General features: G+C 31.4%; 1 long non-coding RNA gene across 1 annotated transcript; it reads left to right on the forward strand.

Annotated features, from left to right (window-relative positions):
- The first annotated feature begins 9,947 nt into the window (after window positions 1-9,947).
- LOC134705350 (uncharacterized) lies at window positions 9,948-17,134 on the forward strand. The gene is made up of 3 exons (XR_010105538.1): window positions 9,948-10,054; window positions 14,886-15,136; window positions 16,303-17,134. It is a non-coding gene; the product is annotated as an uncharacterized LOC134705350 (long non-coding RNA).
- Window positions 17,135-18,053: the final 919 nt, after the last annotated feature.

An 18,053-nucleotide genomic window follows, 5' to 3' on the forward strand; every position in this document is an offset into this window, starting at 1 on the left:
ACGCAATGGCTAAAAATGAAAAAGACAAACAGAAAAACAATAGTACACATGACACAACATAGAAAACTAAAGAATAAACAACAAGAACCCCACCACAAACTAGGGGTGATCTCAGGTGCTCCGGGGGGGGTAAGCAGATCCTGCTGCACATGGGGCACTCGGCGTGTTGCTTATGTGATAACAAATCCGGTAAATAGTATAATTTGGTAGGTCACATTCATGAAAGGGAAGGGGATTGTAGTTACGACGTAAGGAACATATCCTATATCATTTGTGAAACGGTTATTCCATAACGGTCAACCAACTCGTGATGGCGTCCGTACAATTTATAGCAAACGTAGTGTAGTTTGTCATCCTCACTTTTCATTTTTTAGATTGGATTTTCTTGGGACAAGTTTTAAACGTAAAATAAAAGTCCTACACTATTATTTATGTCCAAATTTTCCTTTGAAGGAAAAAGTAAAAGAAAAAAGAAAATATCAAACTTCCGATGCAAAATTAAAGACAGAAAGTATCTAATCGAATGGCAAAATCAAAAGCTCAATTAAAGTGGGTATCATAGACCTCATCTATAAAAGAAAAGCGTCCTTACAATATGGCAAGTGTTATATCGTCCCGATTTTATGAAAGTAACAAATACCAATAACGACCGCGATCAAAACTTAGTCCTGAAAATTACGAAATCTTTTGATATGAGATTAACTATTACTGACAATCTGGAATAAGCACATGGTTGAGTGGCTAGTCTGACCAAAAAGTTCACAATAGATCGAAAAATAGTACAGATATACGTTTGATTCTGACATAGCTTTAAAAAAAAAAAAAAACTGTCTAAAAAAGATTGAAAAATTACAAATACGAAAAAAATGATTATAAGTATACCGTGAATTCGTTATTAATCGTTCGATACCAATTTTCGTGAAATTTATTCCTACTGTTTAACCACGAAATTAAACTTTCAATGAAGTACCATTTAATTTTCTGAAGGCTTGTATGCAAACTACGAAAGAAAACTACGAAATTAAATATCCACGAACATGTAATTCGTCCTTAATCCACGACGATCGGAACCCACTAAAACAAATGAATCAACAGTATTAAGATATAACACATTGCGTGCAGATATTTAATGTAATTTTTTATATTGGTGGTATAAAATCATGCCGTTTACACTCTTATACTCTTGTACAAAGTACTTCATTAAATATTTCAAACAGCATTATCATAAACATAATCATACAAAAAGCCATGTTCATGATCACAATCGTATGTGATAACCATTTAAAAAAATACAAATAAATCATTATTGAATTTCGAAGAGTTGTACATCATCGAGTTAGGTTGAAAATTTCAAAATATTATTAGTGGTTGTACACCATGCTATAATTATAACGTTGACCTTTATCAACTTATTTATCTATTTAGCAAAAGGAGTTTTTCAGGTAGAATTCCCATCTCTTTTGCTTTATCAAAAATCCAACATCAATGTATTCAAAATAGCATCGTTTGTCATTTCTGTATAGGACATTTACCTTATTCCACACAAGTGCTACAAATTTCGTATGTTGTATATTGTAATCATATAAATGTTCCATAGAGCGATTTTTGTCATTTAAGTTGGCGTTGAGCATGTTGAGACTGGCTGGATGATTTTAAATGTCTGTACTGGTTTGATGTTTAAACAAAATGTTAATCGTAAATGGTGCAGTTTGTGTCTACCCTGTTGAGAAAATAAGACGATAAAAGCGGCTTAAATTGACAATTCAAATCTTTCACTGAAAGATTTTACCAATTTTACAAGGATTATCATTTATCAAAGATATTTAGAATTTTCAAATCGCTTAATATTTAGTAGAAGAAAAAAAAAGAAAAAAGAAATATTTAGTAGAATATTGAATTTTGCTGTAATTATTTCATTTCATTTGGTTACGCAGCAAAGGCAACGAAAGTAGTTCACAAAAAGATGTATTGACAAACGCATGTATTTGTCTTTCACGGCTAAAAATAGATATGAAAAAAAATATTTCAGGATAAACGTCAATTGGGTAATTCCCCAGCAATGTCTATATGGGGTTCGTGTTGTTTATTCTCTAGTTTTTCTATGTTGTGTCATGCGTTCTATTGTTTTTCTGTTTGTCCTTTTCAATTTCAGCCATGTTTTTTTCAGTTTATTTTCGATTTATGAGTTTGACTGTCCCTCTGGTATCTTTCGTCCCTCTTTTATAAACTAGAAAGTAATTGTAGTTCATGATTTGTTTGATTTTATTTGAAATGTAAGTACTTTTTAATAAAAAAAATTACAGAATAAAAATGAGCAGAAATACAAATGTTTCGATTTATAAAATATATCGAAATTATATGAAATTATTTTTTATTGATTGGAAGCGAGTTAACAGTCCGAACTCAATTGATTGCTTGCACAGGAAAATATGTGTCATATCTTAAAGTAAAAGCGAAATTCGAAATTTGTTTTATTTCCCTACCTTTTGAAAATTAAAAACAATATTTTTTTAGGACTACACCGACTGGTCCTAGAATCAAAATCTAGTTAACATGCAAAAAAACAGATTTGGTCGTGATAATGTTTTTATGATGGTAAAAAAAGTGAAGTATAGATAGGTCCGCTACTTAAGTTAACATCGAGACTAGTTCACCACACAGTAGACTTTGAAATCAGAAACTTTGTAGCAGTCTGTCGCAACATTTACTTTGAAACCAGTTCGTCATAATATTAACTTCTAACAAGTCATGTTTAAAGTAAACTGTGAAACCGGTTCAGCTCAAAGTTTACTTCGAAACAAGTCCTGCACAAAGGTAATTTCGGAACAGTCCTGTACAAATTTAACATCGAAACAAGTCTTGCTCAATGTTAACTTCGTGACCAGTGCTTCAAAGAGTTAACCTCGAAACCAATCTTTATGATGTATATGAGTGTATTCACAAAGTAAACTTCGGAACCAGTCCAGCACAAAGTTCACTCTGACCTTCTCAACCCCGATTGTTAATTCTAAACAGTTAAACACTTTCGCGATTAAGTAAGAAATTAAGAATAATATAGTAGTTGTTTATATTTGTTACTTTATTAATTGTCGAATACTTTCTTTATGCGTAGTCGGTAATAAGCTCAAATTGTAAGCCATTGATCGAATGATGCTAACATATGGTAACAGCGTGGGTAACGTCGCCCGTCCGTTCTCTTTTTTTTTTAATTTGTACTGTGTGTTCTCTATTCTATACTTATACAATATATTCTAGGAAAACATTTGTTACCCCAATTTTGTTTTTTGTCCATAGATTTGCGAGTTTTGAACAGCGGTATACTACTATTGCCTTTCCTTATCTAACATACTGGTGAATATAGATATTTAAACATTTGAAATCATAATTTGCTCTATATGTGCAGTAAGTAAATTTTAAACCTAAAAAAGTACAAATAAAAATACTGATCGCAAACAGTAAAACTTCATGGCGGTAATCATGTTGCGTGGGAATTTACACATAATTAACGATGACATCGTCAATATATACCCATAGTTTTATCTAATCAACAAGAAGTAACATGAGGTATCAATACAAAAAAACCCCAGATGCAACAAAAAGGACTTACATTTGATTGTGTCATATACAATATAGACAATACAAACTTCAAATCCTGTGATAATCCATATCTCATACTTTCTATATATATGATAATCTTTTTAAATGTGTGAAAAAAATCGTGTTTTAGGAAAAGGGATTATACCATACAATATGTCGCATTTTGCATATGTAACATCTACATGTAAAGGGCGATGATATTGTTGTGTTTAATTATTTTGTTGAAATACGACTATGATTGACAAAGATATAACAACCATAATACACAAAAAACAAATGCAGGTCGCAGTATAAAACTGTAATAAAAGGCATTGCCCTTATCGTATAGTAAAAGGTATAAAAAGCTACAAGATGACAAAATTTGAAATATTTATATAAAAAAAAGTCAACGAACGGCGTATAATAAACAGTCTTAAAGTGTCAAACAATAACACCCGCATGTCTGTAGACGCCCAACCTACCATCGACAATGATTTTACAAAACACAAAAAGATCAAATACTAGAACCTGTTAAAAGGGCTTGAATGATCTGATTAGTATTAATAACAAACAAAAAAACAACATACAAAAAACAAAAAAAAACACGGAAATCAAAAAGTACCGAAATTCAGTTATAATATGGATAACCTTAAATTTAAAGTAAAATCAATGTTGAAAATACTAATTTACAAGACGATATTTTATAGATCTTATCACATAGATATTTCATAATCTTTTATACATAAGCTTTTGCAACATTTACATGAGCATATCAAATATGAGATACGATCATCAATTGTATGGTATAATTCTTTTTTTTACAAAAAAAATCACGATATTTTGTTTACATATTCAGATTAGTTCGTAAATACGTCACCTTAAGATTAAGGTGTTACATGAAGTTCAGTAGTTTACATACACGCTATTTTATAAGTTGGATTCTTCATAAATTATCCACTAAAAACATAGTTTCAGAATGAAAAACTGGTGTTTCCAAGAAGACAAAATGCCACTATGGGCTATTGTATTTTTTGTGTGTTTGAACAATAAAAACTTAAGAGAAATAGTCGCAAATAATACTGCAAAAATATACCTAGACCAATGTATGTTTCATTTTTTTTAGCGCGATAACTTTAATTTTGTTTAACCTGATATCAAATGTTCAAATTAATGATTTGACAGTTATTTCTAACTTCTGGTGCTATGCATCTTCAGTGGAACTTAAAGCCACAACAGATTTTCTTTACTTCTCTCTGTCCTTATTAAACAATCTGCTTTTTTTTTAAATTTCACATACTTTACTAGTTTGAAACCGATCATTCATGTCAAAATCCTGAAAAATTATAAGATCAGGATCTCGTCAATATTCATTAATTTATACGAAATGGAAATTAAAGAATTTTGACATTTAACTTTCATTTTGTGTGTTTTTAAGGGTTTGTATGAAATTATTTGAGTACAAAAGCAAGGGAACGGTAGGGGCACATAATTGGAACCCATTGAAATAACCAGTGTCTCTTGAAATGCCAATCCACCAAAAGAGACTGGCATATTAATTAAATAATCCTCGCGAACGTCGCTTTTGTTTTTGGAATTTATGCAGTTCTTAAAAATAGGTATTTTAATTTCCACAACAAGTAATATGTATCAATATTAAAAGTCAGGAGACTAGCATTGGATAATGTCTGGCTTAAAACAAACGCGTTTTACCTTTTTTTAAGTTGATGCATCGCATTCGGGTTATGTTTGTTTACTTGCAATTACAATCGGACTACATCTCCTTAAACATATTTTATTTTTCTTCAAAATATGATTTTATTTTTCGTGCTACACTCGAGGTATTAAAGAGTATTTGTTTTTTTTTTTCAATTTCGGACCATTAGTCGCTCGGACATAAAAGAGGGAGATAATTGAGGACCCGACGTTTCGAAAAAAAAAAATTGCCAGATACAATTAAGATAATATTTTTCTTGGGCAAGATATTGAAGTACTTAAATTTCGAAATATTTAGCGTTTTTTAAACAGTTTTCAAAGTGATGACCATATAAATGATTATGAAAGTGTTTTTTTTTTGTTTTTTTATTTAAATTTATTTTTATAGAATACAATTGAAAAAAATCTAAGTTACTTTAGGTTACGAAAACAAACATTCAATTTCGAAATATCTCAACGAATATATTTAATAAATATGAATACTAAAACCATGTCACGTTTTAAATCAAGGCACTAAAACGTGTAGTTTTCAAATGAGACAGATCTTTTAAGAACTTGATCAATGAATTGATTGACTGTAAGCCAAAAAAACGTTTATTGAAACCGTCTATACGAGCAGTGGTAGTTTATAAAGTAGATCAGACAATCCAGATGTATATTCGGAATGTGTAAAAGAATTTAACTGAGTATATAATCGTGCATATTTCAAATGACAGTTATCTACCCTCACAGTGTTTAACAACACTTCAAACTATGATCAATTACGAATTTGGAAGGTTCATACATATGTTGGTTAACATTTTATAATTAGGTCAATTGACAGTTAAAAAAAGTGTCAATGAACATTGTGTAGCAGTGGGTCTATGTAGAAAAACTTCAAATCATAACAATTCAAAACGGAAAGTCCCTTATCAAATGGCAAAATAAAAGCTCAAACACATCAAACGAATGGATAACAACTGGTATTGAAAAGTGTTGAAGAATTTATGTCAATAAGACCCACAGTTAACGCTTGGTTGCATTTAATTAAGTTTTGCTTTGAGGTTCATGCTTCATTAAATCGAGATGATACCTCAAATTAAGCATAGTATACTGATAGGTTGTAAATATAAATAAAGGCTCTAAGAAGAATTGTTTTTACACTGTTCAATATAAGCTAGTGTTCGATACTGAATAAATCTCGTCAGGACTGGTTAATGAAAGGGTATAGTCCAAAGTTCCTGGTCATGTATTTTCGCCAACCGATGTTAAAATCTCACAAATCGTTTAAGAACTTATAAATCAAGGGAGCGAACATAAAAAATGTCCGAGACCGTGACGAACCGTCCTAGTCCCCTCAACAGTTTGCGTAAATAACAGTGACATTAGTTCACCGATGATCACGTCTCCTTAATTGAATTAGAAGATACAAATCAAGGCAACACAACACTAAGGAATCGCTTGATCTCGACAGTGAAAATATATAATCGGCTCCTTCTAACAACTCCGGACATATAAATTAACACCAAGTCAAAATGTTAAAATCAGGAAAAGGAAAAACTCGGTAAAATTTCAGATCAGACTACTGGTGTCTAAAGATATAAGAACGCAAAAACAAACCTCAGGAATTGATTACCTTAGCTGTTTTTTTGTAATACTTTGAGGAATTTTGGTTCTCAATGCTCTTCACCTTCGTACTATATTTGACCTCCTCAACTTTTTTTAATCGAGCGTCACCGTTCAGTCTTTTGTAGACGAAACGTACGTCTAGCTTAAATACAAAATGTCAATCCTGGTTTCTATGGAGAGTTTATCTACAAACACTGTGTCGATAGCACTGCTGGTGGAGTTTTTATTCCCCGAGGGTATTAACAGCCCAGTAGTCAGCACTGCTGTGTTGACATTATTTATCATTGATATGCTCATCTATAATTCTAAAATAACGAGGTCCAATTTGTAACAATGTAACCGTCATGGGGTAAAAACGACAAATCAAAGAATTCAACTTTATATTTCCAGTCGACGGAATAAAACAGAAAGATTTTGAAAGCAGAGAAAACTGTGCATCTAATAATCAGCATGACTGTCACATACTAAAAATGGTGGCGAAAATAAGGCATACACATAGTTATATTCTTTAATTCAATCACGTACCCGCGATATTACGGGTGTGTTATAGTAAAAACTGAATGAACTATTTACAAATTAAAATTTTTGAAAAACTAAGACGTTTGTGTCTCAGGAATATATTTCCTTAGCTGTATTTGACAAAACATTAATTTCGAATCTCTTCTAGACCGTTTTAAATTCTAAGGATTTTCAATCAACGAAAAAGATAACCTTAGCTGTATTAAGCAAAACCTTTCGGAATATTGGGTGATTAACCTCAACAAAAACCTTTTTTGGTTCGAACGTCTCTGGTTGGCCTTTTGTAGACAAAATACTTGTCGTCTGGTGTACACAATTTCAAGCCAGATAAATATGATTAGTTTAATCAAACAATTATAGTAAACACTTTACGAACACTTAGTTTAAGTTGTCTTGCAATCAACACAATGAAATACTCATGATACTATGTTAATTTATGATTTGAAATTACGTTTACTAATTATTTAATAATATGTAGCTTAATAATCAAACTTCTTTCAAGTGAGTCCGCTGAAAGTTGAATAAAATTGAGAATGGAAATGGGGAATGTGTCAAAGAGACAACAACCCGACCAAATAAAAAAACAACAGCAGAAGGTCACCAACAGGTCTTCAATGTAGCGAGAAATTCCCGCACCCGGAGGCGTCCTTCAGCTGGCCCCTAAACAAATATATACTAGTTCAGTGATAATGAACGCCATACTAATTTCCAAATTGTACACAAGAAACTAAAATTTGAATAATACAAGACTAACAAAGGCCAGAGGCTCCTGACTTGGGACAGTAGCACGTTTGTATGCAAACAAACTAAAGAAGAGCAAATGATACTCATAAACTCATAAATCGAAAATAAACTGACAACGCCGTGGCTAAAAAGGAAAAAAAGACAAACAGAAAAATAATATTACACAAGAAACAACATAGAAAACTAAAGACTAAATGAACACCACTAAAAACTAAGAGTGCTCTCATGCGCTTCAGAGGTGTTAGCAGATCCTGCTCCAAATGTTGCACCCATCGTGTTGCTTATGTTTTTACAAACCCGGTAAATAGTCTAATTCGGTAGGTTACATTTATTTAAAGGGAAGGGAAATGTATTTACGACGTAAGGAGCATATCAGATATCATCTGTGAAACGGTATTCCATAACGGACAACCAACTCGTGATGGCGTCCGTTTAATTGACAAAAGGGATGATTTGGACTTCACCATTTGGATTTCTTGGTTTAATAGCTTCCTTGTGAGCAGCAACCCTCTATCAGGGAAGTCATGATATGAAAAACAATCTCAGGAATATCGGATCAATTGGGAGATATACTTCGTATGCAGGCGCTGCTGGAATGCTGCTACTCAGAAATGAAAAGTTCACAATTGGGAAGCTGAAATCATCTCTTTTGTCGTTAAGTTTTGTTTTCAACCGACCCTCATTGTCAATTTCTAGATGTAAATCAAGATATGAGGCCGGGAACCGAGTTAAATTATTACAGCGAATCAATGTCATATTGTTAGGAAAAACTTGTGTATTGTCAATTCGAGGAAGCCTTATTCTACAGATACAGTTAAGTCGGCTTCATATCTTGACTTACAACTAGAAATTGACAATGAGGGTCGGTTGAAAACAAAACTTTACGACAAAAGAGATGATTTCAGCTTTCCAATTTTGAACTTTCCATTTCTAAGTAGCAACATTCTAGCAGCACCTGCATACGGGGTATATATCTCCCAATTGATACGATATTCCCGTGCTTGCATTTCCTATCATGATTTTCTGGATAGAGGGTTGCTGCTTACAAGGAAGCTATTAAACCAAGAGTTCCAAATGGTGCAGTTGAAATCATCCCTTCGTAAATTTTACGGACGCCATTACGAGTTGGTTGACCGTTATGGAATAACCTTTTCACAAATGATATCGGATATGTGCCTCACGTCGTAACTACAATCCCATTCCCTTTCATGAATGTGACCTACCGAATTAGACTATTTACCGGATTTGTAATCACATAAGCAACGCGCCGGGTGCCACATGTGGAGCAGGATCTGCTTACCCTTCCGGAGCACCTGAGATCACCCCTAGTTTTTGGTGGGGTTCGTGTTGTTTATTCTATAGTTTTCTATGTTGTGTCATGTGTACTATTGTTTTTCTGTTGTCTTTTTCATTTTTAGCCATGGCGTTGTCAGTTTGTTTTAGATTTATGAGTTTGACTGTCCCTTTGGTATCTTTCGTCCCTCTTTTATGAAAATTATGAAAACAGCTATTCCCCTGATGAGTGGACGACCGCAAAGTATTCAGCATTTCAAAATCCTGGTTAATAAATTATAAATGAAAATAAAGACAAAGTTTGGCAATAAAACTCATAAATGACGCGCATTATAAGCATTTAATAGCTAATTATCTCATATTTTATATCCAATACGCTATTCCAGATTAACACAAACAGTTCTGAAGTTTCTGTAAATCCAAAGATCCGATATCATTTGGGATTAATGAATCCTGCTGATATACTAGAAGACTGATTAAGTATCATAAAAGGTGTGATTTATAATAAACACATTGTAGGCGAAAACATGACCGTTATAAATACAAATGCTAAATGTTTTGATTGCAACAGTATCTAGTGAGACAGGAAGAAGATCAACAGGTAAAGTGTTTAACGTAAAAGTATAGAATTATAATCTTAATAATAGAAAGAAATAATGATAAAAGTATAAAAATTATAATATTCATACAAAGGATTTTAATAAAATGTATATAATGTGCGTTTGTATTGTGTGCTTCGAGTATGATTAACAATTGATAGTATTTTACATTGTATGCTATATTTACAATAGAAATTTAATATTTGCTAATATTGTTTTGATATTTAAAGGACATAAACAATATGAAGTTCTATCATAAAGTAACCCAACTTAAGATTGCAAGGTTTCAATGTTTTATAAATAGTCTTATTATTTTATCTTTAGTGACTAACGAAATGATAACAATAAGTTATGTTTTATCATGCATGTTCACGATTCTAATAACCTTAGACAAGGAAATGTGTTTTAAATCTCAAAAATAGTCTAACGTTTATTTATTTCTATCGAATATAATATACAGACGTTCTTATTAATAAGATTCATTTCTAAATAATTCATTGACGACTTTTGTCAAACCATAAGAAGACAAGTTTTTATTATGCTGTGTAATTTATTTTAATAAAATAAGCAAATTGAAATGTCCCTGATACTTTGTGTTAAATAGAAAAAAATAGTATATATATTAATATATAATAGTCAACATCATTCTAATTTTATAATTACTTATATTCTATAATCGTACGATAAGCTATAAAACGTCCGTGATAGCAAAACTAAAATCATTCAAAAGGGACAAATAATAACCTGATTTTAGAAAATAAAAGCAACAACGGGTGGGGGAATCAATTAGGATAGAGGACAAAAACGGAAAAACATCAATCTTCAGATTCCTTGTTAGGTGGCAAAACAGGTTAATATGAGTAAAATGGCTTATTAGCGTTACCTTCAAATAAGAGAATGGTTTGACAGATAACATTTAAACGATTTTTGTATTTTCTTAGACTTGTGAGTTTTTTTAAAACTTGGTTCATTTCGGATTGGGTTTTTTGTTTTGGCTTAGTGCTGCGTCCACTTCGCTGAACTAGTATACACTATTGTTCAGAGACCAGCATGAATCCTTTCTCCATGTGTAGAATTTTCTTATTGCGTGGAAGACATTTTTCCCGCGATTTGTTGTCTGTTTCACACTCTCCCCGTTTCCATTCTATTTTAGAATCGTTATCGTGTTCTGTACTGGGTACCATTGTAATATACGATACGCTCTTTGATTGTTTTCCGGTATTTGTTTACATAAAACATATTGTAATCAACACATGTACTTGATGTATATATTAATATGAATACGATATGACTTTTTCATTACCACATACCATACTCATTGATAATCCTAACACTGCTATTATACTTATATAATAGTAGAGATCTTGTGATCAAGTTGGTTTGCTACGGATGTAATATTAAATAAATAAATATATATATATATATGACATTTATATGTATATCACACCATTGTTTATGTTCACAATGGAACATCTTTTAACCGACAAACTCAGCTAGTGTACTGTGTACTAATGTCATTATTATGAAAAAAATATGATATAATTATATAACCCATAAAGTTATATAAAAAAAAACTTTTATCATTTACAAAACTTGAATTCTATTTTATACAACTGCCATAAAAGTGAGAGGATTAACTAGCAATAAAACAGGTTTAATCCACCATTTTCTTAAGTAAAAGCCAGTACAAAATCGGGAATATGACAGTTGTTATGTATTTGATTGATGTTACTGAGCCTTTGATTTTTCCATTTAATTAAAGACTTTCCGTTCTGAATTTTCCTCGGAGTTTTTTATGTTGTTGTTATTTTACTTTTTAACCGGCAATTCAACTGTTATATCTGTTGTGTACCAAATAAATGTAAAGTAATCTCTGAGTACTGCAATCTAGTAAATATTTATTTTTCTAATTTCTTAACTGAGAGCGAAAACGGGAAATGTATCAAAAGAAACAACAGTCCGACCAAAGAGCAACACCCGCACAAGGCTGCCAATGAATCGTCAACTTAGCGAAAATATCCCTCACACGGAGGTGGGCTTCATCCTACCCAATAATATTGTTTTTATTCTGGTTTATGTAAGAAGGAATGTTAAAATTAAACAGTTACATATTGTCATAGTCCCAGTGTGAGTGTCATGTCGTCTTCAATTCTTTGATGACGCATTTGTTATAAATCACAATACAGTTCTTGTATACAAAAACTATGTATTGACAAAACTTTAAATACCAATACTATATTTGAATTAAACCCGTTTCATAAACTCTGTGGAATAGCAAGCCATTGCCATGTGTAAAGACAAACTGGGAAGCATATGTATATTTGTTAATTATCGTTTTCGTGCAATTGTACTAATTATGATACCTTTAATGACTCAATTGATGCGGGTTCATCAATAAGGTCCAATTTAAGAATGTTAATATGTAGTACTGGACAAATATCTCACGATACTTCTCATGACAAATCACACCATGCTCGTATTTGATATAATGTATTTGCCAACTTTTTTATATCTGCAAAAGACGCAATCCATGCATGTCATGAATGTCGATTGAATTACAACCCATCAATATTGTGAAGTGTAAATATGAACAATGAAGAGGATATTTGTCAGCAAAAGTTTACAATTGTAGTTTTGATGTTTTGGTGTATAGTTTGGTCTATTCAATGAACCAGGGATGTAGGTTCTAAACATTAAGGTCACTATAAGTATAACTGTCCCAATTGGTTGAAAGACTTCTGCTTAATATTCCAACTATGAAATAAGCAAAACAAATGCAAGCTATGTGCATAAAAAATTGATATCATTAATCATGCTACGTCGACTCTATTCTACATTTATCAACCAAATTAGAAATTTACGAAATATTTTTCTGACAGACTGTTGCTGGTGATAACATTTGAGTTTACCCATTTTCTAAATGGATCTTGATAAGGCATCCGAAATCCCTTTTTTAGCCATTGCATTGTCATTTTGTTTTCTACTTAAGAGTTAGAATATCCCTTCGGTATCTTTTGTCCCTTTTTATCAGTTTCAGGGGATATTTTTATTATGCATTCACATATGGTCAAATGACCTCATTTCACCCACGTAGACCCATTACTTATTTGAATAGCGTTTTTTATCGATGGAAATCTTCTTAGTTGATAATAACTACAAAAAATATATCAAATTAGTTGTCAGACAAAATACGGATTATAGCTTTATCTGTTTGCAGACAGGCTTCTCGGACAATAATCTTGAACGCAATGAAGTCTGGATGCAATAAGAACAAAAATATTAAATATCACAGAAACAATTATATTGGAAAGTAGACAAATGATTATATAAAGTCTTTTTTTTTCCTCAATAACTATTACTTGAAAAAGAAACAAAATAATGAATACTTCATTTACAAGTTTGTTTATAACTGAATTTGAATTACTTTATTTTACAACAACCTTATTACAGAGATAAATGATTATAAAACAAATGTGTTAATATACATGTAGGAGTAGGAAGTCCTTTGGTTATCCTGGTACTCCTTCACCTTTCCTATGAATATATTTTTTACGCATATTTTTTATGCACCAACACAATAAGAAAACTCATTTTTTGTTATCACAAATATAACAGCTGCAGACAAGTAGAACATTTTATTATTTTGTTAATTTTGGTGTTTTAACGACACTTTTAAGCACCGCATTTAGGCTACTTCGTGGCGGACAGGTTTTTTTTTTGCTGAGGAGGCCGAATTGTCCAGAGAAAACCACCGACCCTCGATAGGAAAACTGACAATCCTAGTCAATTAAGAATTGAGCCGAGTGCACCCGCCGGACGGAGTTCGAACGCACAACCTCAGTGTTGACTAACTAGTGATTACAGTATTACCATCGAGGCCCCGCGAACATTTGACGCGAAAATTGAACTTCATTTGAAACGTTCAGAATAGTGTTAAGAGTTTAGGATCACTTTTTAAAATATCTTTCCTTAGTTGTAATGTTCCGTGTTACGGTGTATGTCACCCTTTGGAGTGTACATCGACATTTTTCGTTTTTTTTCAGGAAATGTTAAGTTTTCAGTGAACGTTATATATTTTCAAAATTAAAAACCATACCCACAGAGATACTCCTACATCATACTATTTTTTCTCAATTTTATTTGTATTCCAAACAATTAAATGAAATGTGGCTTTTCACATCCATGTTCGGTAAGTTTGTTTATAAAGCTTACCAGTTTCTTAATTGTACTTCCGTGTTATTAGCATGTTCCAGATGATTCTTAAATTAGCTTATAAATTATCTAACTAACACCATTACCATAAGACACTAACGCCACAAAAAAACTGCAAATCAAACTAAATAAGGAAAAGTGAAACCATATATGTCCCCATTAACATACCGTTCCATACAACCCTTTATCATTAGATATCATTTTGGTTGATGTGTCCCATTCAATGTGTATCCAAACTTTTTATATGGCATATAAATAATTGTTAATTTCAACAAGACACTAAACCGGACGTCATGTGATATTTCTTTCTTATGACTGACATTTTCATGTCAATTTCTTCCAATTTCAAATTTAAGGGGGGAGGAATATAAACATGAAAAAGTAAAATCACAAAAATACTGAACTCCAAGGAAAATTCAAAACGGAAAGTTCCTAATCACATATCAAAATCAAAAGCTCAAACACATCAAACGAATGAATCACTGTCATATTCCTGACTTGGTACAGGCGTTTTCTTATGTAAAAAATGGTGGATTGAACGTGGGTTAGCTTAACCTCACACTTGTTTGACAGTCGCATCAAATTCCATTATATTGAAAATATAAGTGCTTTTTATTACAGAATGGTCAAGATAACAGCTGTTTGTCTATTAACCATCATATGCATATTGGATTTTGGGATGTGCCTTTTCTACACAGACAGCAAAGAAAACGATTACCCACGAATTGGAAAGAGACGACATTTTGATGAACTTGTATACAATAACAATTACCAGCAAAAATACAGAGAACCCAAAAAGACAATGGACCCTTTAACATTAAGTGAAGCTGTTATACCATCTGTGTTATTGTTTCAATATTTTGACTTGGATAGTAAGTAAATTTAACAAAATTGAAGTAAAAATTCTAAAGACAGCCTTGAAAATATTTATAAATAATTAATTAAGTAACTAAAGTATACAATACAAGTTATAAGCACATTACAAGAAAATAAAATGGCTTGCGTGAGGTTTTAACGATCCCATGTATAGCCATAAATCAAAATTCATCAATATAGACTTTTATCTACACAGTGTCGATTATTTCGTCTAGTTTCACAGGCGCGTAAAACATGCATGGATAGTGATAACTGGCACATTATTGAACTTATATAGCAAAAATGTATATTTTTTTTCTTATTTTTTAATTTCCAAATTGATTTACCAATTTTTAACATAAATTAATCATTGTTACTTGTTTATGACGAAAAAACATGTGAAATTACATACTTCAGTTTTTGGCACAAATTTAAAAAAGAAATGTTACAGTTGTAAGTGGATCCAGTCATAAAGATATAAAAATATATAATTGTTACAATTTATTTTGTTAATTAAGTCATTGTTGCTACTTATTTAAAACCTCCGACTTGAATCCATTGAATTATCATACTTATATATTTATTTTTTCTTTATAAATCATATACAAAGGGTAATTTACGGCAACACTCAATTAGACAGCAAACATACGACTTAATTATAATCAGAAAATAGACATCTTACATAGATAAACTTCAACAATAAACAGATACTTGAAAGCACAAATCACAATAGAATGTCTTGTTCTAGACAATTGTATCGACTATTCAATTTTGGAGTGATGTTGAGTTTTAACACTATTCAGATTTACATAGCGAGTGAAGCAAATAAGGGAAAGTGGGACTACCGATTTATCGAATTAAACATTAACTTAATCATATTTTCAAAGTATTATTGGTTTATTCCCCCATTTTCTACAAAATGAGATACCTTAACCAAATCAGGACTATAACAGTTGTTTTCCATTCGATTGATTTGTTTGAGAGTGAATTTTGCTATTTCATAAGTGTCTTATCGTTTTTAATATTTTATTGGCTTCGGTATTTTTGCTATTTTACTTAATTCATTAAATTGTTTTACAAATATGTGGAAATGAAAAACGAACACATTCAAAACAATATTCAAAATAGCTGATGTTTTTGTTTTAAAAAAGATATGTAATGAGATGTTTTTCTTTTCTTTCAGAAGATGGATTTATATCTGCAGGTGAATTTTCAAGAAGAATATCAACTGGATTAAGTTACTTGATGCAAAGAGAAATGAACTGGGATCATTAGTTTGAACAATGTGCCTTTTTTGTTCATACATGGGGATTGGATATATTTAACACTTGCTTTTTAATAAATAGGGGCAGTTAATGATCTTAATAAGGGTTGGTTAGTGATATTACTAAGGGGTTAGTGGTGTCACTGAGGGGTTAGTGATTTCACTGCGGGGTGGATACTAATGGGAGGTTACTAATATTACTGATATAAGCATGTAAAAAGATTCTTACTTCCGTAAATCCTGAATAGATTAGCATATTTTATTGTTTTAAGTTTGACAATCTTAAATTACACCAGAGGTTCTTTTTCTACTGCTTACACTGATCATATTCCTTTAGAAAATACAATTTATAGATAATTTAAAATATCTGTGTTGTTTTCAATCTAACTGATCTGGCCATATGTCATGTTATTTTTGTACGACCCTTAGTGTCAAGTGTTTGTCAAAAAACATTATCATCTAGGCCAAGATGCTTAGTTTCAGAACTGTATCAGATAAAAACCGCTTGTAGACAAAAAAAAACATAATCAAACTGAATAGATCTCAAAATATAGAAAATCTTATCACTTTCTTATTCTCAAGCACACCTGACAAATATGAACGTTCTGAAAAGGAAAAAAACCATGGCTGATATAAAGAGATAATAGATAACCTTCAATAATACAGCAACCTGAACGACACAAATATCAGAAAGACACCTACATGTCAATAAACAGTCTTCAATAACACATAGGTGAAATCATTTTAAAAACTATTGAACACAATTTTCTACTTCAGAAAGAATGTTACAGAATTTGTTTTCCTAATTTTTTTATTCATGCAAACAAATATTTTTTCAATTCGTAAAACATGACGAATTTCATTTGCCTGAGATAAATACCAGAATGAAAATAAGTTTTTATTATAATTTATTGAAAATATATCTACAACGAAAATCTTTTTATAACAAGTTTTTACATCATCCGGCCGTTTGTTTAACATTTGTCATTTCGGAGCATTTTATTGCTACATGCATGCAACTATGCAGTATGGGTTTTGCTCATTGTTGAAGACCGTACGGTGACCTATTTTTGTTAACTTCTGTGCCATTTGGTCTTTGGTGGAGAGGTGTCTCATTTTCAATCGTACCACATCTTCTTATTTATAAATATACATAATTATGGACATAATAAAATGTAAAGAGTGCCTTAAATTGCGTTGCGAAAATTGGTTGCTGTACTGAAAATCATTTTACATTGTAGCAAAATAATAACATACACACTAATAGAATTGTTTTCTGGTTTTATAGCATCATTCAATTAGCCTGTTGAAATTAATAACAATATATACAAATTACTGTGCTTATTTTGAGAGAAGAAGACAAAGTGTATTGTTACAATAAAATCCATCAGTGATTACATTAGTATCGTTGGCTTATATTTCAGTATTATACAACAAATATGTTTAAAAGAAATAACGTCATGGAATACGAAGCTGGACATAAGTGTACTCTAGTTATTTACTCCTTTCCTTGGATCAATGAAGTATAAGTTTATTTCGTATGAAGGATTGAACAATATAACTAGTACCAAAACGGTATTTTATTAGAGTTATTTTCATTATATTAATGGTGAAGTTATCTGGAAAGTTTATACTTAGTTAGTACAAGAGAAAAGTATAATAATGCAATG

This window comes from Mytilus trossulus, chromosome 2 (genome assembly GCF_036588685.1).
Source record: "Mytilus trossulus isolate FHL-02 chromosome 2, PNRI_Mtr1.1.1.hap1, whole genome shotgun sequence".
Lineage (NCBI taxonomy): Eukaryota > Metazoa > Mollusca > Bivalvia > Mytilida > Mytilidae > Mytilus > Mytilus trossulus.